A 25,323-nucleotide genomic window follows, 5' to 3' on the forward strand; every position below is an offset into this window, starting at 1 on the left:
CCCAATCTAAACTATGGAATGAACTTCCCATTGCATTCAGAACTACAGACTCACTCCGAATCTAAAGTATGGAATGAACTTCCCATTGCAGTCAGAACTACAGACTCACTCCCAATCTAAACTATGGAATGAACTTCCCATTGCAGTCAGAACTGCAGACTCACTCCCAATCTAAACTATGGAATTAACTTCCCATTGCATTCAGAACTACAGACTCATTCCGAATCTAAACTATGGAATTAACTTCCCATTGCGGTCAGAACTACAGACTCACTCCCAATCTAAACTATGGAATGAACTTCCCATTGCGGTCAGAACTGCAGACTCACTCCCAATCTAAACTATGGAATGAACTTCCCATTGCGGTCGGAACTGCAGACTCACTCCCAATCTAAACTATGGAATGAACTTCCCATTGCAGTCGGAACTACAGACTCACTGCCAATCTAAACTATGGAATGAACTTCCCATTGCAGTCGGAACTACAGACTCACTCCCAATCTAAACTATGGAATGAACCTCCCATTGCAGTCAGAACTACAGACTCACTCCCAATCTAAACTATGGAATGAACTTCCCATTGCATTCAGAACTAAAGACTCACTCCGAATCTAAACTATGGAATGAACTTCCCATTGCAGTCAGAACTACAGACTCACTCCCAATCTAAACTATGGAATGAACTTCCCATTGCAGTCAGAACTGCAGACTCACTCCCAATCTAAACTATGGAATGAACTTCCCATTGCATTCAGAACTACAGACTCACTCCGAATCTAAACTATGGAATTAACTTCCCATTGCAATCAGAACTACAGACTCACTCCCAATCTAAACTATGGAATGAACTTCCCATTGCAGTCAGAACTGCAGACTCACTCCCAATCTAAACTATGGAATGAACTTCCCATTGCATTCAGAACTACAGACTCACTCCGAATCTAAACTATGGAATTAACTTCCCATTGCAGTCAGAACTACAGACTCACTCCCAATCTGAACTATGGAATGAACTTCCCATTGCGGTCGGAATCGCAGACTCACTCCCAATCTAAACTATGGAATGAACTTCCCATTGCAGTCAGAACTCCCAATCTTCCGCCGTAGTCTGAAAACCCACCTTTTCAGACTCCATCATGGCCCGTAGCACTCGCCCTAGCCCCTTAGATAGCACTTTATAGCATTTTATACAGACTTATAGCATGTTACGTAGACAGCACTAGAATTGCATTTTATGTAGTCATAGAACTTTATAGTATATGTATAGTATAGCATAGTAAGTTTATATGTATAGTTTCATTATATAGATATTCCACTGTTAACTTATGTTCTTACGCATGTTTCATGATAACTACTTTTTTATGTATGTGATGTATTGCCATGCTTTCTGTTCTTGCTTATTGCAAATCGCTCTGGATTAAGAGTGTCTGATAAATGCCTAAATTGTAAATTGAACTTCCCATTGCAGTCAGAACTACAGACTCACTCCCAATCTAAACTATGGAATGAACTTCCCATTGCAGTCAGAACTGCAGACTCACTCCCAATCCAAACTATGGAATGAACTTCCCAACTGCAGACTCACTCCCGATCTTCCGCCGTAGTCTGAAAACCCACCTTTTCAGACTCCATCATGGCCCGTAGCACTCGCCCTAGCCCCTTAGATAGCACTTTATGTAGACTTTATGTAGACTTAGATAGCATTTTATACAGACTTATAGCATGTTACGTAGACAGCACTAGAATTGCATTTGATGTAGTCATAGCACTTTATAGTATATATGTATAGTATAGCATAGTACGTTTATATGTATAGTTTCATTATATAGATATTCCACTGTTACGTTCTTATGCATGTTTCATGATAACTACTTTTTTATGTATGTGATGTATTGCCATGCTTTCTGTTCTTGATTATTGCAAGTCGCTCTGGATTAAGAGCGTCTAATAAATGCCTAAATTGTAAATTGAACTTCCCATTGCAGTCAGAACTACAGACTCACTGCCAATGTAAACTATGGAATGAACTTCCCATTGCAGTCAGAACTACAGACTCACTCCCAATGTAAACTATGGAATGAACTTCCCATTGCAGTCAGAACTGTAGACTCACTCCCAATCTAAACTATGGAATGAACTTCCCATTACAGTCAGAACTACAGACTCACTCCCAATCTAAACTATGGAATGAACTTCCCATTGCAGTCAGAACTACAGACTCACTCCAAATCTTCCGCCGTAGTCTGAAAACCCACCTTTTCAGACTCCATCATGGCCCGTAGCACTCGCCCTAGCCCTTAGATAGCACTTTATGTAGACTTAGATAGCATTTTATACAGACTTATAGAATGTTACGTAGACAGCACTAGAATTGCATTTTATGTAGTCATAGAACTTTATAGTATATGTATAGTATAGCATAGTAAGTTTATATGTATAGTTTCATTATATAGATATTACACTGTTACGTTCTTAAGCATGTTTCATGATAACTACTTTTTAATGTATGTGATGTATTGCCATGCTTCCTGTTCTTGCTTATTGCAAGTCGCTCTGGATTAAGAGCGTCTGATAAATGCCTAAATTGTAAATTGAACTTCCCATTGCAGTCAGAACTACAGACTCACTGCCAATGTAAACTATGGAATGAACTTCCCATTGCAGTCAGAACTACAGACTCACTCCCAATGTAAACTATGGAATGAACTTCCCATTGCAGTCAGAACTGTAGACTCACTCCCAATCTAAACTATGGAATGAACTTCCCATTACAGTCAGAACTACAGACTCACTCCCAATCTAAACTATGGAATGAACTTCCCATTGCAGTCAGAACTACAGACTCACTCCAAATCTTCCGCCGTAGTCTGAAAACCCACCTTTTCAGACTCCATCATGGCCCGTAGCACTCGCCCTAGCCCTTAGATAGCACTTTATGTAGACTTAGATAGCATTTTATACAGACTTATAGAATGTTACGTAGACAGCACTAGAATTGCATTTTATGTAGTCATAGAACTTTATAGTATATGTATAGTATAGCATAGTAAGTTTATATGTATAGTTTCATTATATAGATATTACACTGTTACGTTCTTAAGCATGTTTCATGATAACTACTTTTTAATGTATGTGATGTATTGCCATGCTTCCTGTTCTTGCTTATTGCAAGTCGCTCTGGATTAAGAGCGTCTGATAAATGCCTAAATTGTAAATTGTAAATTGAACTTCCCATTGCAGTCAGAACTACAGACTCACTGCCAATCTAAACTATGGAATGAACTTCCCATTGCAGTCGGAACTACAGACTCATACCCAATCTAAACTATGGAATGAACTTCCCATTGCAGTCAGAACTACAGACTCACTCCCAATCTAAACTATGGAATGAACTTCCCATTGCATTCAGAACTACAGACTCACTCCGAATCTAAAGTATGGAATGAACTTCCCATTGCAGTCAGAACTACAGACTCACTCCCAATCTAAACTATGGAATGAACTTCCCATTGCAGTCAGAACTGCAGACTCACTCCCAATCTAAACTATGGAATTAACTTCCCATTGCATTCAGAACTACAGACTCATTCCGAATCTAAACTATGGAATTAACTTCCCATTGCGGTCAGAACTACAGACTCACTCCCAATCTAAACTATGGAATGAACTTCCCATTGCGGTCAGAACTGCAGACTCACTCCCAATCTAAACTATGGAATGAACTTCCCATTGCGGTCGGAACTGCAGACTCACTCCCAATCTAAACTATGGAATGAACTTCCCATTGCAGTCGGAACTACAGACTCACTGCCAATCTAAACTATGGAATGAACTTCCCATTGCAGTCGGAACTACAGACTCACTCCCAATCTAAACTATGGAATGAACCTCCCATTGCAGTCAGAACTACAGACTCACTGTTCCGCTGGATATGGTAATCAGCGTTTGGTTTCTATTAATAAATATGCACTGTGTAAACTTCAATAATTTTAGTACTATAACTATGGTCGGAGAGCCTTTCACCCCAAAGCAGGCTAAGTTAACAGGAAGGTGTGAAATGTGACACCTCCGTCTCCCTCTAAGGGAATGTCAGAAACAGGCCAGAGCATAGCGGGGGAGCTCTGATAAGAGGTGAATAGCCAGCAGTTGTGTAAACAAGAGTTCCTCAACCACTTCTCCCTCCAGCATGCTTCTCCCATGCCAGACATGGCTAGCACATGTCAGTGGGAAATGTACTTCCTGATCTCTCAACCAATAGTAAGGTTAAGGACTGTTGCCACAGTGCCCAGCAGCCAATTGAATGTTAGCTGATGTGAACCTGCCCACAGGGCAGGTCTAAGGAAACAGAGGGTTTAAATGGCCTGGCGCCAGTTTCAATAAGTCAGATTCAAGCCAACTAAGAAGAATCCACACCTCATGTAACCACATGGACATGAAGAAAAACAACTCACATTAGACCAATGGTAATTATTGATACAATGCAAACTATTAATAATCAATGAATAATGTGTTATCCATGTGTTGTAACCTGCCTGTAATTGACGAATGCTATGTATATTGTCTCATTTATGCAGGTTTTTTACCTAACTAACCAACTAGTTAAAACTAACTAAACGTCTAACCTAAACTGGGTTAAAACTAACCCTTAAACCAACCCTAGATAAATAGTTCATGTGTTTAAATGTATGTTTGTTAAACGACAATAAAAGTATAAAAGACACCTGAGTTATATTATTTAGACAGTTTGAGTAAAGACATACTCTATGTGCAGTTGTGGCCTTTCAGTAGGCGTAGCTATGGACCATGATGCTATCATCTTAGCAAGTTAAATCGTGGATAGCTATAATCTGAACAGTAAAAAACCATTCCGTGCGATTACTATCGTAATCGCGGTAATCTTTACTAAAACAAAAACTCCAAATAAGTAAAAAACCATTACGGTGTAATATAAGACTATATTACGGTTCCTTTTTACTCCAAACAGTAAAAAACCATAGCGTGCGATTACTATCGTAATCGCTGTAAACTTTACTAACAATTAAACCAGTAGCCTTGTAACTAAAATAGCCTGGTAACTAAATAGTTCAAAGCACGGTTAATAGATGCCACGGCTAGACTCAAAAGTCTCAAGCGTAGATGGTAAATAGCCTGATGTACTAACCACAGGCCTTGTAAAATGTACAATCAAAGTAACTCCAGCGTAAAACAGAGGTTGCTAACCTAAACACAGGCGACAATGTGATCCAAGTTCTGGGTTTTAATAGCTACTCCAGAGTCAATGTCTATTCCAGCCTCTGATTCCAAGCAAGCTGAATGTAATTGATTCAGGAGTGATTATTGTAACTAAGAGCTGGGCCATTATTGTTCCCAGTTTCCTCCTGGCTTTCAACCAGGGGAAAATGGCCGCCAGAGCAAAGCTAATTTGCTAAAACCATTAGCCTTTTGTCTTGCCTTCCACACTGTGACTACCACCCAGCCATAGGCGGGGGAGGGGCAGTGATGAGATAGGCGACAACAGGGCAACTTGCCTCTACTCTGATACTTCTAACCTAGCCATAAATGCGGGGGAAGGGCAGAGTAAACAGGCAGGGAGGGCCTAATGGTAACTTAAAATGGCCCCTAAACTGACACTGTAGAATAGTCATGCTGTGTTGCTTCACTCTCTAGAAGACTCTCCATCCTAGCCATAAGTGCGGGGGAAGGTAGAGTTTGGCAAAACAACAGGGCTCAAGATAGTGTCCACTCTCAACTCCTGCCATCAGCAGGGGGGGGGGGGGAAGGTCGTAAAACAGCCCAAAAATGCTAATTGTAACCTCACAAGAGGCACATGCAATAGGCTTGTGAAGAAATGGAGCTAGGACAGCACTAACCACTAAGGCTAAAACTAATTGAGTGATAAGGGAGGCAGGTTTTATTAGCAATGAATGTGAAACCACTTTTAACTATGATACCCAGCTTAAATTAGACCAGAACCGTAACAGAAGGAAAAATACTGTAAACGCTAAACTGGCTAAAATCCCCTGTGTCAATGCTATAAAACTATAAAACCGTGAGAGCGCTTACTAAAATCCCAAAGATTCATAAGTTTGATAGGTGAAGTAAGGATGGCTTTATTCAACGAGTTAAAAGTTAGAAGCAAAGAGGCGCAATCAATATTCAATAATTTAGCGGCTGAGTGTGAAATTAGTCTGTCACAAAAATCTCCCAACACCGCAAAAGCGGACACATTTGGTAGGCTCAAAATAGCTTACGGGAAGTTAGCGGATAGCTATAGCGACTATTCCGAGGAATTGAAAGAAGCTAATTTATCACAAAATGCTTTGCAAGTAAATAGTGAGCTCCATGACTGCACGACTAAATACTATAACATGAGGAAATTGTTACTGGATTCAGTGTGGTTACAAGTGGAACCACAATGGTCAAACTTGTCTGACACAATAAACAAATTGATTAGTTCAGAGAGAAGGGAACCAATGGCATCAAATGCATTAGATAAAGCTCTCAATGTTTTGAATTTAATATTACAGGACACCAAATCCTTAATAAGTCCGAAAAGGTCAATCCAAATGCTCTCTGACTATAAAAAGCTTGTCCGAGGAAGAGACAGGCTTAACCTGCAAGCCGCTCAGGCTGACCACGATCTAGGGCCAATAAAAATAGGGTCACTAACACAGAGGATCCAGGTCACAGCAGCGGAGCAGAAGGTCGGAGAGGTCAAGGAAGACTACACCAGAGACGTCACCTCGATGGGGGAAGAAACGGACGGGAGGCGACAGACGCCTGACCGCACTCTCACCCCAACAGATGACGTCACCACTACGTCAGCGGAGGACAACCAAGCTCCCCCCAAAGCGACACCAGAACAGCAGGGAACCTGCTGTGTCCTACCAACAGATGACGTCACCCAGCGAGCCCCAGGGGGGCTTGCCACTAAGTCAGCGGGGGAGAACCAGGCTCTCAACGGGACACCAGAACGGCAGGGAACCTGCTGTGTCCTACCAGGAGACTACGCCAGGTCAGCAGCACCGGAGGCCAGGGTGAGTCCAAAGGAAGAAACCACCCAGAGAGCTGCCGGGGCCAGCACAGCGCACGCTGTCACGGCGTCCGTCGCGGGAGACAACAGGAAGTCGACCGCCACAGAACAGTGGCACACGCCACAGCAATCCCTCGCCTCGGAAGGGCGAGATGACATCAGAGCGGCAGACCTAGGTGAGACGAAACCGTCCTCCACCAGTGCAAGCAGCGGCCTGACACCCACAGAATCCACCCTGTCAAGGCATAAGCCCTTGAGTTTCACCAGGGCGGAGTCTGCGACGATCGCCCTGCTATGCCTACCCATGCCAGCAACCACTGCAGTAGTCCACCCCACAACAGCGACCACCAATCCCCTCCCGTCCGGCGAGGGTAAAGGTGGGGAGCTGGGGGGACCGCCCACAGCCAAACCACGTGGAAGCTGGGGAAAGCTTTGCAAAGCAGCGCTCTCCATCACAAGCCCTGCAGCCATCGGTAAGGTCACAATAAAACCTGCCGATGGCACCGATGGCAGAGGGAAAGTTAAGATGAAATTGTGCAATGTCTGCGAATTACGTCATGAATGACGAACGCACACACACATGCCTCCCCCCCCCCCTAACACAGGGAGGGGGGCCAGGACGCGCACCAATCCCCCCCAACACCGGCGGGCCCAAAAGGATGACCGCCAGGAGGAATGTTGGCACAATTGAGCGTGCGCGCACGCGCACACGCGCACACACACACACACACACACACACACACACATGCTTCCCCCCCCCACACAGGGAGGGAGACCTCCAGGCTGTCACCAAGGCAGAGAATGACAGTGACAACTTCATGTGTGTTTTTAACAAAAAGTGTATTGTGTGATTATTATTGTGTGATACAAGTTAACATTACAGAATACATAAACATTCCCCGGTTAACGAGTACAAACCAGAAAGTATAAAGTAACTCATAACTAGGGTAAAATGGTAAATTAATGTGTGGTATAAAATAATGTTAATCCTTCCTTTCCAGCAAGGGAAAAGCCTGGGTGGAAGGTGTGAATCGTGACACTTACTAGTTGCCACGCACACGAACAACAGCCCATGTCAATGACAGGGGCAAATGTATCAATGTTTGAAATGTGATGACTTTGTTAAGTTTGCAGGCCAGTGAAGTGCCATGCTAAATTACACATTAGTTACTAAACACACAAAATCCAAGGGCTTTTACGAAAAAGACAGTAAAGTAAACCAGAACCCTTGTGAAACGTGACACTTACTTAGTTGCCACACACAAACTGACAGCCCATGTCAATGACAGGGACAAAATAGTGTGTAGTAACACTTTTGAAATGTAATGACTTTGTTAAATTGCAGGCCAGTTTGAAATAATTGCCTAAAAAATCCTGAAGGTAATAAAAGTGCCATGCTAAATTACACATTAGTTACTAAACACACAAAATCCAAGGGCTTTTACGAAAAAGACAGTAAAGTAAACCAGAACCCTGGTGAAATCTTATCTCCAATCTGCTCAGGACCAAGCAAGTTTATGAGGGGTAATAAATGGCAGGAACCAACCTGCTTCTAAAATGTAACAAATTAAGTAGTGATCCACGAAGATATCACAAGTCAAGGGATTTGTTTGAACAAAGTGGAATCAAATTAAACAGAATTATAAGTAAGGAAACAAACAGGAACCTTAGAATGAGTAACTAATTCTGAAAAGATAAAACAAAGAACAAGATTATAATTCCTTAACCAGTCAGTTCAAAGGCATGTTAAGATAATCATAGTATAACTACTCCAAAGTCAATGTCTATTCCAGCCTCTGATTCCAAGCAAGCTGAAATGTCATTTGATTCAGGGGTGATTCCCATTTTCCTCCTGGCTTTCAACCAGGTGAAAATGGCTTTGTGTTTATCGAACCCTCTCCCGGCACATATGGTCAATTATGTGTTGAACCAAACCGGCATAACGGATATCGGAAAACCACTCTATAAGTTATAGATTAGTTTTGGCGGGAGGTGTTCCGCTGGATATGGTAATCAGCGTTTGGTTTCTATTAATAAATATGCACTGTGTAAACTTCAATAATTTTAGTACTATAACTATGGTCGGAGAGCCTTTCACCCCAAAGCAGGCTAAGTTAACAGGAAGGTGTGAAATGTGACACCTCCGTCTCCCTCTAAGGGAATGTCAGAAACAGGCCAGAGCATAGCGGGGGAGCTCTGATAAGAGGTGAATAGCCAGCAGTTGTGTAAACAAGAGTTCCTCAACCACTTCTCCCTCCAGCATGCTTCTCCCATGCCAGACATGGCTAGCACATGTCAGTGGGAAATGTACTTCCTGATCTCTCAACCAATAGTAAGGTTAAGGACTGTTGCCACAGTGCCCAGCAGCCAATTGAATGTTAGCTGATGTGAACCTGCCCACAGGGCAGGTCTAAGGAAACAGAGGGTTTAAATGGCCTGGCGCCAGTTTCAATAAGTCAGATTCAAGCCAACTAAGAAGAATCCACACCTCATGTAACCACATGGACATGAAGAAAAACAACTCACATTAGACCAATGGTAATTATTGATACAATGCAAACTATTAATAATCAATGAATAATGTGTTATCCATGTGTTGTAACCTGCCTGTAATTGACGAATGCTATGTATATTGTCTCATTTATGCAGGTTTTTTACCTAACTAACCAACTAGTTAAAACTAACTAAACGTCTAACCTAAACTGGGTTAAAACTAACCCTTAAACCAACCCTAGATAAATAGTTCATGTGTTTAAATGTATGTTTGTTAAACGACAATAAAAGTATAAAAGACACCTGAGTTATATTATTTAGACAGTTTGAGTAAAGACATACTCTATGTGCAGTTGTGGCCTTTCAGTAGGCGTAGCTATGGACCATGATGCTATCATCTTAGCAAGTTAAATCGTGGATAGCTATAATCTGAACACTCACTCCCAATCTAAACTATGGAATGAACTTCCCATTGCATTCAGAACTAAAGACTCACTCCGAATCTAAACTATGGAATGAACTTCCCATTGCAGTCAGAACTACAGACTCACTCCCAATCTAAACTATGGAATGAACTTCCCATTGCAGTCAGAACTGCAGACTCACTCCCAATCTAAACTATGGAATGAACTTCCCATTGCATTCAGAACTACAGACTCACTCCGAATCTAAACTATGGAATTAACTTCCCATTGCAATCAGAACTACAGACTCACTCCCAATCTAAACTATGGAATGAACTTCCCATTGCAGTCAGAACTGCAGACTCACTCCCAATCTAAACTATGGAATGAACTTCCCATTGCATTCAGAACTACAGACTCACTCCGAATCTAAACTATGGAATTAACTTCCCATTGCAGTCAGAACTACAGACTCACTCCCAATCTGAACTATGGAATGAACTTCCCATTGCGGTCGGAATCGCAGACTCACTCCCAATCTAAACTATGGAATGAACTTCCCATTGCAGTCAGAACTCCCAATCTTCCGCCGTAGTCTGAAAACCCACCTTTTCAGACTCCATCATGGCCCGTAGCACTCGCCCTAGCCCCTTAGATAGCACTTTATAGCATTTTATACAGACTTATAGCATGTTACGTAGACAGCACTAGAATTGCATTTTATGTAGTCATAGAACTTTATAGTATATGTATAGTATAGCATAGTAAGTTTATATGTATAGTTTCATTATATAGATATTCCACTGTTAACTTATGTTCTTACGCATGTTTCATGATAACTACTTTTTTATGTATGTGATGTATTGCCATGCTTTCTGTTCTTGCTTATTGCAAATCGCTCTGGATTAAGAGTGTCTGATAAATGCCTAAATTGTAAATTGAACTTCCCATTGCAGTCAGAACTACAGACTCACTCCCAATCTAAACTATGGAATGAACTTCCCATTGCAGTCAGAACTGCAGACTCACTCCCAATCCAAACTATGGAATGAACTTCCCAACTGCAGACTCACTCCCGATCTTCCGCCGTAGTCTGAAAACCCACCTTTTCAGACTCCATCATGGCCCGTAGCACTCGCCCTAGCCCCTTAGATAGCACTTTATGTAGACTTTATGTAGACTTAGATAGCATTTTATACAGACTTATAGCATGTTACGTAGACAGCACTAGAATTGCATTTGATGTAGTCATAGCACTTTATAGTATATATGTATAGTATAGCATAGTACGTTTATATGTATAGTTTCATTATATAGATATTCCACTGTTACGTTCTTATGCATGTTTCATGATAACTACTTTTTTATGTATGTGATGTATTGCCATGCTTTCTGTTCTTGATTATTGCAAGTCGCTCTGGATTAAGAGCGTCTAATAAATGCCTAAATTGTAAATTGAACTTCCCATTGCAGTCAGAACTACAGACTCACTGCCAATGTAAACTATGGAATGAACTTCCCATTGCAGTCAGAACTACAGACTCACTCCCAATGTAAACTATGGAATGAACTTCCCATTGCAGTCAGAACTGTAGACTCACTCCCAATCTAAACTATGGAATGAACTTCCCATTACAGTCAGAACTACAGACTCACTCCCAATCTAAACTATGGAATGAACTTCCCATTGCAGTCAGAACTACAGACTCACTCCAAATCTTCCGCCGTAGTCTGAAAACCCACCTTTTCAGACTCCATCATGGCCCGTAGCACTCGCCCTAGCCCTTAGATAGCACTTTATGTAGACTTAGATAGCATTTTATACAGACTTATAGAATGTTACGTAGACAGCACTAGAATTGCATTTTATGTAGTCATAGAACTTTATAGTATATGTATAGTATAGCATAGTAAGTTTATATGTATAGTTTCATTATATAGATATTACACTGTTACGTTCTTAAGCATGTTTCATGATAACTACTTTTTAATGTATGTGATGTATTGCCATGCTTCCTGTTCTTGCTTATTGCAAGTCGCTCTGGATTAAGAGCGTCTGATAAATGCCTAAATTGTAAATTGAACTTCCCATTGCAGTCAGAACTACAGACTCACTGCCAATCAAAACTATGGAATGAACTTCCCATTGCAGTCGGAACTACAGACTCACTCCCAATCCAAACTATGGAATTAACTTCCCATTGCAGTCAGAACTACAGACTCACTCCCAATCTAAATTATGGAATGAACTTCCCATTGCAGTCAGAACTACAGACTCACTCCCAATCTAAACTATGGAATGAACTTCCCATTGCAGTCAGAACTACAGACTCACTCCCAATCTAAATTATGGAATGAACTTCCCATTGCAGTCGGAACTACAGACTCACTCCCAATCTAAACTATGGAATTAACTTCCCATTGCAGTCAGAACTACAGACTCACTCCCAATCTAAATTATGGAATGAACTTCCCATTGCAGTCAGAACTACAGACTCACTCCCAATCTAAACTTTGGAATGAACTTCCCATTGCAGTCAGAACTACAGAATCACTCCCAATCTAAACTATGGAATGAACTTCCCATTGCATTCAGGACTACAGACTCACTCCCAATGTAAACTATGGAATGAACTTCCCATTGCAGTCAGAACTACAGACTCACTCCCAATCTAAACTATGGAATGAACTTCCCATTGTAGTCAGAACTACAGACTCACTCCCAATCTAAACTATGGAATGAACTTCCCATTGCAGTCAGAACTACAGACTCACTCCCAATCTAAACTATGGAATGAACTTCCCATTGCAGTCAGAACTACAGACTCACTCCCAATCTAAACTATGGAATGAACTTCCCATTGCAGTCAGAACTACAGACTCACTCCCAATCTTCCACCGTAGTCTGAAAGCCCACCTCTTCAGACTCCATCTTAGCCCGTAGGACTTGCCCCTAGCCTCGACGACCTTACAGGCGTATGCAAAGACTCAACTTATGTAACTTAGATATAATTTTATGTAGACATAGCACTATATAGTATATACTCATATAGCTTCCTTAGATAGATATTCCACTGTTGTTCTTAAGCTTAGGCTACTTATGATTCTAGATGACTATTTCTATGTATGTGATGTATCACCATGTGTTGTTCTATCTCTATGTATGTGATGTATCACCATGTGTTGTTCTATCTCTATGTATGTGATGTATCACCATGTGTTGTTCTATTGTTCTATCTCTATGTATGTGATGTATCACCATGTGTTGTTCTATTGTTCTATTTCTATGTATGTGATGTATCACCATGTGTTGTTCTATCTCTATGTATGTGATGTATCACCATGTGTTCTATTGTTCTATCTCTATGTATGTGATGTATCACCATGTGTTGTTCTATTGTTCTATCTCTATGTATGTGATGTATCACCATGTGTTGTTCTATTGTTCTATTTCTATGTATGTGATGTATCACCATGTGTTGTTCTATCTCTATGTATATGATGTATCACCATGTGTTGTTCTATTGTTCTATCTCTATGTATGTGATGTATCACCATGTGTTGTTCTATCTCTATGTATGTGATGTATCACCATGTGTTCTATCTCTATGTATGTGATGTATCACCATGTGTTCTAGCTCTATGTATGTGATGTATCACCATGTGTTGTTCTATCTCTATGTATGTGATGTATCACCATGTGTTGTTCTATCTCTATGTATGTGATGTATCACCATGTGTTGTTATATCTCTATGTATGTGATGTATCACCATGTGTTCTATCTCTATGTATGTGATGTATCACCATGTATTGTTCTATCTCTATGTATGTGATGTATCACCATGTGTTGTTCTATCTCTATGTATGTGATGTATCACCATGTGTTGTTATATCTCTATGTATGTGATGTATCACCATGTGTTCTATCTCTATGTATGTGACGTATCACCATGTGTTGTTCTATCTCTATGTATGTGATGTATCACCATGTGTTGTTCTATCTCTATGTATGTGATGTATCACCATGTGTTGTTCTATCTCTATGTATGTGATGTATCACCATGTGTTGTTCTATGTATGTGATGTATCACCACGTGTTGTTCTATCTCTATGTATGTGATGTATCACCATGTATTGTTCTATCTCTATGTATGTGATGTATCACCATGTGTTATATCACCATGTGTTCTATCTCTATGTATGTGATGTATCACCATGTGTTGTTCTATGTATGTGATGTATCACCATGTGTTGTTCTATGTATGTGATGTATCACCATGTGTTGTTCTATCTCTATGTATGTGATGTATCACCATGTGTTGTTCTATCTCTATGTATGTGATGTATCACCATGTGTTGTTCTATCTCTATGTATGTGATGTATCACCATGTGTTATATCACCATGTGTTCTATCTCTATGTATGTGATGTATCACCATGTATTGTTCTATCTCTATGTATGTGATGTATCACCATGTGTTATATCACCATGTGTTCTATCTCTATGTATGTGATGTATCACCATGTGTTGTTCTATGTATGTGATGTATCACCATGTGTTGTTCTATCTCTATGTATGTGATGTATCACCATGTGTTGTTCTATCTCTATGTATGTGATGTATCACCATGTGTTGTTCTATCTCTATGTATGTGATGTATCACCATGTGTTCTATCTCTATGTATGTGATGTATCACCATGTGTTGTTCTATTGTTCTATCTCTATGTATGTGATGTATCACCATGTGTTGTTCTATCTCTATGTATGTGATGTATCACCATGTGTTGTTCTATTGTTCTATCTCTATGTATGTGATGTATCACCATGTGTTGTTCTATTGTTCTATCTCTATGTATGTGATGTATCACCATGTGTTGTTCTATTGTTCTATCTCTATGTATGTGATGTATCACCATGTGTTGTTCTATTGTTCTATCTCTATGTATGTGATGTATCACCATGTGTTGTTCTATTGTTCTATCTCTATGTATGTGATGTATCACCATGTGTTGTTCTATCTCTATGTATGTGATGTATCACCATGTATTGTTCTATCTCTATGTATGTGATGTATCACCATGTGTTGTTCTATCTCTATGTATGTGATGTATCACCATGTATTGTTCTATCTCTATGTATGTGATGTATCACCATGTATTGTTCTATCTCTATGTATGTGATGTATCACCATGTGTTGTTCTATCTCTATGTATGTGATGTATCACCATGTGTTGTTCTATCTCTATGTATGTGATGTATCACCATGTGTTGTTCTATCTCTATGTATGTGATGTATCACCATGTGTTGTTCTATCTCTAAGTATGTGATGTATCACCATGTGTTGTTCTATCTCTATGTATGTGATGTATCACCATGTGTTGTTCTATTGTTCTATCTCTATGTATGTGATGTATCACCATGTGTTGTTCTATCTCTATGTATGTGATGTATCACCATGTATTGTTCTATCTCTATGTATGTGATGTATCACCATGTATTGTTCTATCTCTATGTATGTGATGTATCACCATGTGTTGTTCTATCTCTATGTATGTGATGTATCACCATGTGTTGTTCTATCTCTAAGTATGTGATGTATCACCATGTGTTGTTCTATCTCTATGTATGTGATGTATCACCATGTGTTGTTCTATTGTTCTATCTCTATGTATGTGATGTATCACCATGTGTTCTATCTCTATGTATGTGATGTATCACCATGTGTTGTTCTATCTCTATGTATGTGAGGTATCACCATGTGTTGTTATATCTCTATGTATGTGATGTATCACCATGTGTTGTTCTATCTCTATGTATGTGATGTATCACCATGTGTTGTTATATCTCTATGTATGTGATGTATCACCATGTGTTCTATCTCTATGTATGTGATGTATCACCATGTGTTGTTCTATGTATGTGATGTATCACCATGTGTTGTTCTATCTCTATGTATGTGATGTTTTACCATGTGTTGTTCTATCTCTATGTATGTGATGTATCACCATGTGTTGTTCTATGTATGTGATGTATCACCACGTGTTGTTCTATCTCTATGTATGTGATGTATCACCATGTGTTGTTCTATGTATGTGATTTATCACCATGTGTTGTTCTATGTATGTGATGTATCACCATGTGTTGTTCTATCTCTAAGTATGTGATGTATCACCATGTATTGTTCTATCTCTATGTATGTGATGTATCACCATGTGTTGTTCTATCTCTATGTATGTGATGTATCACCATGTGTTGTTCTATCTCTATGTATGTGATGTATCACCATGTGTTGTTCTATCACTATGTATGTGATGTATCACCATGTATTGTTCTATCTCTATGTATGTGATGTATCACCATGTGTTGTTCTATTGTTCTATCTCTATGTATGTGATGTATCACCATGTGTTGTTCTATTGTTCTATCTCTATGTATGTGATGTATCACCATGTGTTGTTCTATCTCTATGTATGTGATGTATCACCATGTATTGTTCTATCTCTATGTATGTGATGTATCACCATGTATTGTTCTATCTCTATGTATGTGATGTATCACCATGTATTGTTCTATCTCTATGTATGTGATGTATCACCATGTGTTGTTCTATCTCTATGTATGTGATGTATCACCATGTGTTGTTCTATTGTTCTATCTCTATGTATGTGATGTATCACCATGTGTTGTTCTATTGTTCTATTTCTATGTATGTGATGTATCACCATGTGTTGTTCTATCTCTATGTATGTGATGTATCACCATGTGTTCTATTGTTCTATCTCTATGTATATGATGTATCACCATGTGTTGTTCTATTGTTCTATCTCTATGTATGTGATGTATCACCATGTGTTGTTCTATCTCTATGTATGTGATGTATCACCATGTGTTCTATCTATATGTATGTGATGTATCACCATGTGTTCTAGCTCTATGTATGTGATGTATCACCATGTGTTGTTCTATCTCTATGTATGTGATGTATCACCATGTGTTGTTCTATCTCTATGTATGTGATGTATCACCATGTGTTGTTATATCTCTATGTATGTGATGTATCACCATGTGTTCTATCTCTATGTATGTGATGTATCACCATGTATTGTTCTATCTCTATGTATGTGATGTATCACCATGTGTTGTTATATCTCTATGTATGTGATGTATCACCATGTGTTGTTCTATCTCTATGTATGTGATGTATCACCATGTGTTGTTCTATCTCTATGTATGTGATGTATCACCATGTGTTGTTCTATGTATGTGATGTATCACCACGTGTTGTTCTATCTCTATGTATGTGATGTATCACCATGTGTTGTTATATCTCTATGTATGTGATGTATCACCATGTATTGTTCTATCTCTATGTATGTGATGTATCACCATGTGTTATATCACCATGTGTTCTATCTCTATGTATGTGATGTATCACCATGTGTTGTTCTATGTATGTGATGTATCACCATGTGTTGTTCTATCTCTATGTATGTGATGTATCACCATGTGTTGTTCTATCTCTATGTATGTGATGTATCACCATGTGTTGTTCTATCTCTATGTATGTGATGTATCACCATGTGTTCTATCTCTATGTATGTGATGTATCACCATGTGTTGTTCTATTGTTCTATCTCTATGTATGTGATGTATCACCATGTGTTGTTCTATCTCTATGTATGTGATGTATCACCATGTGTTGTTCTATTGTTCTATCTCTATGTATGTGATGTATCACCATGTGTTGTTCTATTGTTCTATCTCTATGTATGTGATGTATCACCATGTGTTGTTCTATTGTTCTATCTCTATGTATGTGATGTATCACCATGTGTTGTTCTATTGTTCTATCTCTATGTATGTGATGTATCACCATGTGTTGTTCTATTGTTCTATCTCTATGTATGTGATGTATCACCATGTGTTGTTCTATCTCTATGTATGTGATGTATCACCATGTATTGTTCTATCTCTATGTATGTGATGTATCACCATGTGTTGTTCTATCTCTATGTATGTGATGTATCACCATGTATTGTTCTATCTCTATGTATGTGATGTATCACCATGTATTGTTCTATCTCTATGTATGTGATGTATCACCATGTGTTGTTCTATCTCTATGTATGTGATGTATCACCATGTGTTGTTCTATCTCTATGTATGTGATGTATCACCATGTGTTGTTCTATCTCTATGTATGTGATGTATCACCATGTGTTGTTCTATCTCTAAGTATGTGATGTATCACCATGTGTTGTTCTATCTCTATGTATGTGATGTATCACCATGTGTTGTTCTATTGTTCTATCTCTATGTATGTGATGTATCACCATGTGTTGTTCTATCTCTATGTATGTGATGTATCACCATGTATTGTTCTATCTCTATGTATGTGATGTATCACCATGTATTGTTCTATCTCTATGTATGTGATGTATCACCATGTGTTGTTCTATCTCTATGTATGTGATGTATCACCATGTGTTGTTCTATCTCTAAGTATGTGATGTATCACCATGTGTTGTTCTATCTCTATGTATGTGATGTATCACCATGTGTTGTTCTATTGTTCTATCTCTATGTATGTGATGTATCACCATGTGTTCTATCTCTATGTATGTGATGTATCACCATGTGTTGTTCTATCTCTATGTATGTGAGGTATCACCATGTGTTGTTATATCTCTATGTATGTGATGTATCACCATGTGTTGTTCTATCTCTATGTATGTGATGTATCACCATGTGTTGTTATATCTCTATGTATGTGATGTATCACCATGTGTTCTATCTCTATGTATGTGATGTATCACCATGTGTTGTTCTATGTATGTGATGTATCACCATGTGTTGTTCTATCTCTATGTATGTGATGTTTTACCATGTGTTGTTCTATCTCTATGTATGTGATGTATCACCATGTGTTGTTCTATGTATGTGATGTATCACCACGTGTTGTTCTATCTCTATGTATGTGATGTATCACCATGTGTTGTTCTATGTATGTGATTTATCACCATGTGTTGTTCTATGTATGTGATGTATCACCATGTGTTGTTCTATCTCTAAGTATGTGATGTATCACCATGTATTGTTCTATCTCTATGTATGTGATGTATCACCATGTGTTGTTCTATCTCTATGTATGTGATGTATCACCATGTGTTGTTCTATCTCTATGTATGTGATGTATCACCATGTGTTGTTCTATCTCTATGTATGTGATGTATCACCATGTGTTGTTCTATCTCTATGTATGTGATGTATCACCATGTGTTGTTCTATCACTATGTATGTGATGTATCACCATGTATTGTTCTATCTCTATGTATGTGATGTATCACCATGTGTTGTTCTATTGTTCTATCTCTATGTATGTGATGTATCACCATGTGTTGTTCTATTGTTCTATCTCTATGTATGTGATGTATCACCATGTGTTGTTCTATCTCTATGTATGTGATGTATCACCATGTATTGTTCTATCTCTATGTATGTGATGTATCACCATGTATTGTTCTATCTCTATGTATGTGATGTATCACCATGTATTGTTCTATCTCTATGTATGTGATGTATCACCATGTATTGTTCTATCTCTATGTATGTGATGTATCACCATGTATTGTTCTATCTCTATGTATGTGATGTATCACCATGTGTTGTTCTATTGTTCTATCTCTATGTATGTGATGTATCACCATGTGTTGTTCTATCTCTATGTATGTTATGTATCACCATGTATTGTTCTATCTCTATGTATGTGATGTATCACCATGTATTGTTCTATCTCTATGTATGTGATGTATCACCATGTGTTGTTCTATCTCTATGTATGTGATGTATCACCATGTGTTGTTCTATCTCTATGTATGTGATGTATCACCATGTATTGTTCTATCTCTATGTATGTGATGTATCACCATAATTGTTCTATCTCTATGTATGTGATGTATCACCATGTATTGTTCTATCTCTATGTATGTGATGTATCACCATGTATTGTTCTATCTCTATGTATGTGATGTATCACCATGTGTTGTTCTATTGTTCTATCTCTATGTATGTGATGTATCACCATGTGTTGTTCTATCTCTATGTATGTTATGTATCACCATGTATTGTTCTATCTCTATGTATGTGATGTATCACCATGTATTGTTCTATCTCTATGTATGTGATGTATCACCATGTGTTGTTCTATCTCTATGTATGTGATGTATCACCATGTGTTGTTCTATCTCTATGTATGTGATGTATCACCATGTATTGTTCTATCTCTATGTATGTGATGTATCACCATGTATTGTTCTATCTCTATGTATGTGATGTATCACCATGTGTTGTTGTATCTCTATGTATGTGATGTATCACCATGTGTTGTTCTATCTCTATGTATGTGATGTATCACCATGTATTGTTCTATCTCTATGTATGTGATGTATCACCATGTGTTGTTCTATCTCTATGTATGTGATGTATCACCATGTGTTGTTCTATCTCTATGTATGTGATGTATCACCATGTGTTGTTCTATCTCTATGTATATGATGTATCACCATGTGTTGTTCTATCTATATGTATGTGATGTATCACCATGTGTTGTTCTATCTCTATGTATGTGATGTATCACCATGTGTTGTTCTATCTCTATGTATGTGATGTATCACCATGTGTTGTTCTATCTCTATGTATATGATGTATCACCATGTGTTGTTCTATCTATATGTATGTGATGTATCACCATGTGTTGTTCTATCTCTATGTATGTGATGTATCACCATGTGTTGTTCTATCTCTATGTATGTGATGTATCACCATGTGTTGTTCTATCTCTATGTATATGATGTATCACCATGTGTTGTTCTATCTATATGTATGTGATGTATCACCATGTGTTGTTCTATCTCTATGTATGTGATGTATCTCCATGTATTGTTCTATCTCTATGTATGTGATGTATCACCATGTGTTGTTCTATCTCTATGTATGTGATGTATCACCATGTATTGTTCTATCTCTATGTATGTGATGTATCACCATGTGTTGTTCTATCTCTATGTATGTGATGTATCACCATGTATTGTTCTATCTCTATGTATGTGATGTATCACCATGTGTTGTTCTATCTCTATGTATGTGATGTATCACCATGTGTTGTTCTATTGTTCTATCTCTATGTATGTGTTGTATCACCATGTGTTGTTCTATTGTTCTATCTCTATGTATGTGATGTATCACCATGTGTTGTTCTATTGTTCTATCTCTATGTATGTGATGTATCACCATGTGTTGTTCTATTGTTCTATCTCTATGTATGTGATGTATCACCATGTGTTCTATTGTTCTATCTCTATGTATGTGATGTATCACCATGTGTTGTTCTATTGTTCTATCTCTATGTATGTGATGTATCACCATGTGTTCTATTGTTCTATCTCTATGTATGTGATGTATCACCATGTGTTGTTCTATTGTTCTATCTCTATGTATGTGATGTATCACCATGTGTTCTATTGTTCTATCTCTATGTATGTGATGTATCACCATGTGTTGTTCTATCTATATGTATGTGATGTATCACCATGTGTTGTTCTATCTCTATGTATGTGATGTATCACCATGTGTTGTTCTATCTCTATGTATGTGATGTATCACCATGTGTTGTTCTATCTCTATGTATATGATGTATCACCATGTGTTGTTCTATCTATATGTATGTGATGTATCACCATGTGTTGTTCTATCTCTATGTATGTGATGTATCTCCATGTATTGTTCTATCTCTATGTATGTGATGTATCACCATGTGTTGTTCTATCTCTATGTATGTGATGTATCACCATGTATTGTTCTATCTCTATGTATGTGATGTATCACCATGTGTTGTTCTATCTCTATGTATGTGATGTATCACCATGTGTTGTTCTATCTCTATGTATATGATGTATCACCATGTGTTGTTCTATCTATATGTATGTGATGTATCACCATGTGTTGTTCTATCTCTATGTATGTGATGTATCTCCATGTATTGTTCTATCTCTATGTATGTGATGTATCACCATGTGTTGTTCTATCTCTATGTATGTGATGTATCACCATGTATTGTTCTATCTCTATGTATGTGATGTATCACCATGTGTTGTTCTATCTCTATGTATGTGATGTATCACCATGTATTGTTCTATCTCTATGTATGTGATGTATCACCATGTGTTGTTCTATCTCTATGTATGTGATGTATCACCATGTGTTGTTCTATTGTTCTATCTCTATGTATGTGTTGTATCACCATGTGTTGTTCTATTGTTCTATCTCTATGTATGTGATGTATCACCATGTGTTGTTCTATTGTTCTATCTCTATGTATGTGATGTATCACCATGTGTTGTTCTATTGTTCTATCTCTATGTATGTGATGTATCACCATGTGTTCTATTGTTCTATCTCTATGTATGTGATGTATCACCATGTGTTGTTCTATTGTTCTATCTCTATGTATGTGATGTATCACCATGTGTTCTATTGTTCTATCTCTATGTATGTGATGTATCACCATGTGTTGTTCTATTGTTCTATCTCTATGTATGTGATGTATCACCATGTGTTCTATTGTTCTATCTCTATGTATGTGATGTATCACCATGTGTTGTTCTATCTCTATGTATGTGATGTATCACCATGTGTTGTTCTATCTCTATGTATGTGATGTATCACCATGTGTTGTTCTATCTATATGTATGTGATGTATCACCATGTGTTGTTCTATCTCTATGTATGTGATGTATCACCATGTGTTGTTCTATCTCTATGTATGTGATGTATCACCATGTGTTGTTCTATCTCTATGTATATGATGTATCACCATGTGTTGTTCTATCTATATGTATGTGATGTATCACCATGTGTTGTTCTATCTCTATGTATGTGATGTATCTCCATGTATTGTTCTATCTCTATGTATGTGATGTATCACCATGTGTTGTTCTATCTCTATGTATGTGATGTATCACCATGTATTGTTCTATCTCTATGTATGTGATGTATCACCATGTGTTGTTCTATCTCTATGTATGTGATGTATCACCATGTATTGTTCTATCTCTATGTATGTGATGTATCACCATGTGTTGTTCTATCTCTATGTATGTGATGTATCACCATGTGTTGTTCTATTGTTCTATCTCTATGTATGTGTTGTATCACCATGTGTTGTTCTATTGTTCTATCTCTATGTATGTGATGTATCACCATGTGTTGTTCTATTGTTCTATCTCTATGTATGTGATGTATCACCATGTGTTGTTCTATTGTTCTATCTCTATGTATGTGATGTATCACCATGTGTTCTATTGTTCTATCTCTATGTATGTGATGTATCACCATGTGTTGTTCTATTGTTCTATCTCTATGTATGTGATGTATCACCATGTGTTGTTCTATTGTTCTATCTCTATGTATGTGATGTATCACCATGTGTTGTTCTATTGTTCTATCTCTATGTATGTGATGTATCACCATGTGTTGTTCTATCTCTATGTATGTGATGTATCACCATGTATTGTTCTATCTCAATGTATGTGATGTATCACCATGTGTTGTTCTATCTCTATGTATGTGATGTATCACCATGTATTGTTCTATCTCTATGTATGTGATGTATCACCATGTGTTGTTCTATCTCTATGTATGTGATGTATCACCATGTGTTGTTCTATCTCTATGTATGTGATGTATCACCATGTGTTGTTCTATCTCTATGTATGTGATGTATCACCATGTGTTGTTCTATCTCTATGTATGTGATGTATCACCATGTGTTGTTCTATCTCTATGTATGTGATGTATCACCATGTGTTGTTCTATCTCTATGTATGTGATGTATCACCATGTGTTGTTCTATTGTTCTATCTCTATGTATGTGATGTATCACCATGTGTTGTTCTATCTCTATGTATGTGATGTATCACCATGTATTGTTCTATCTCTATGTATGTGATGTATCACCATGTATTGTTCTATCTCTATGTATGTGATGTATCACCATGTGTTGTTCTATCTCTATGTATGTGATGTATCACCATGTGTTGTTCTATCTCTATGTATGTGATGTATCACCATGTGTTGTTCTATCTCTATGTATGTGATGTATCACCATGTGTTGTTCTATCTCTATGTATGTGATGTATCGCCATGTGTTGTTCTATCTCTATGTATGTGATGTATCACCATGTGTTGTTCTATTGTTCTATCTCTATGTATGTGATGTATCACCATGTGTTGTTCTATCTCTATGTATGTGATGTATCACCATGTGTTGTTCTATTGTTCTATCTCTATGTATGTGATGTATCACCATGTGTTGTTCTATTGTTCTATCTCTATGTATGTGATGTATCACCATGTGTTGTTCTATTGTTCTATCTCTATGTATGTGATGTATCACCATGTGTTGTTCTATTGTTCTATCTCTATGTATGTGATGTATCACCATGTGTTGTTCTATTGTTCTATCTCTATGTATGTGATGTATCACCATGTGTTGTTCTATTGTTCTATCTTTATGTATGTGATGTATCACCATGTGTTGTTCTATTATTCTATCTCTATGTATGTGATGTATCACCATGTGTTGTTCTATCTCTATGTATGTGATGTATTACCATGTGTTTTTCTATTGTTCTATCTCTATGTATGTGATGTATCACCATGTGTTGTTCTATCTCTATGTATGTGATGTATCACCATGTGTTTTTCTATTGTTCTATCTCTATGTATGTGATGTATCACCATGTGTTGTTCTATTGTTCTATCTCTATGTATGTGATGTATCACCATGTGTTGTTCTATTGTTCTATCTCTATGTATGTGATGTATCACCATGTGTTGTTCTATTGTTCTATCTCTATGTATGTGATGTATCACCATGTGTTGTTCTATTGTTCTATCTCTATGTATGTGATGTATCACCATGTGTTGTTCTATTGTTCTATCTCTATGTATGTGATGTATCACCATGTGTTGTTCTATTGTTCTATCTTTATGTATGTGATGTATCACCATGTGTTGTTCTATTATTCTATCTCTATGTATGTGATGTATCACCATGTGTTGTTCTATCTCTATGTATGTGATGTATCACCATGTGTTTTTCTATTGTTCTATCTCTATGTATGTGATGTATCACCATGTGTTGTTCTATCTCTATGTATGTGATGTATCACCATGTGTTTTTCTATTGTTCTATCTCTATGTATGTGATGTATCACCATGTGTTTTTCTATTGTTCTATCTCTATGTATGTGATGTATCACCATGTGTTGTTCATGCTTACTGTAAATCACTCTGGATTAAGAGCGTCTGATACATTGACTACATTGTAA

The 25,323-nt window shown here is 37.8% G+C and overlaps 1 protein-coding gene across 1 annotated transcript in view; it reads right to left on the reverse strand.

Annotated features, from left to right (window-relative positions):
- LOC306919084 (carnosine synthase 1-like) overlaps positions 1 to 25,323 on the reverse strand; it is a 103,589-nt gene that overhangs the window by 38,548 nt on the left and 39,718 nt on the right. The gene's annotated exons all lie outside the window — the stretch shown is intronic.

The sequence above is a fragment of the Electrona antarctica genome (assembly GCF_951216825.1).
Source record: "Electrona antarctica genome assembly, contig: scaffold_292, whole genome shotgun sequence".
NCBI lineage: Eukaryota > Metazoa > Chordata > Actinopteri > Myctophiformes > Myctophidae > Electrona > Electrona antarctica.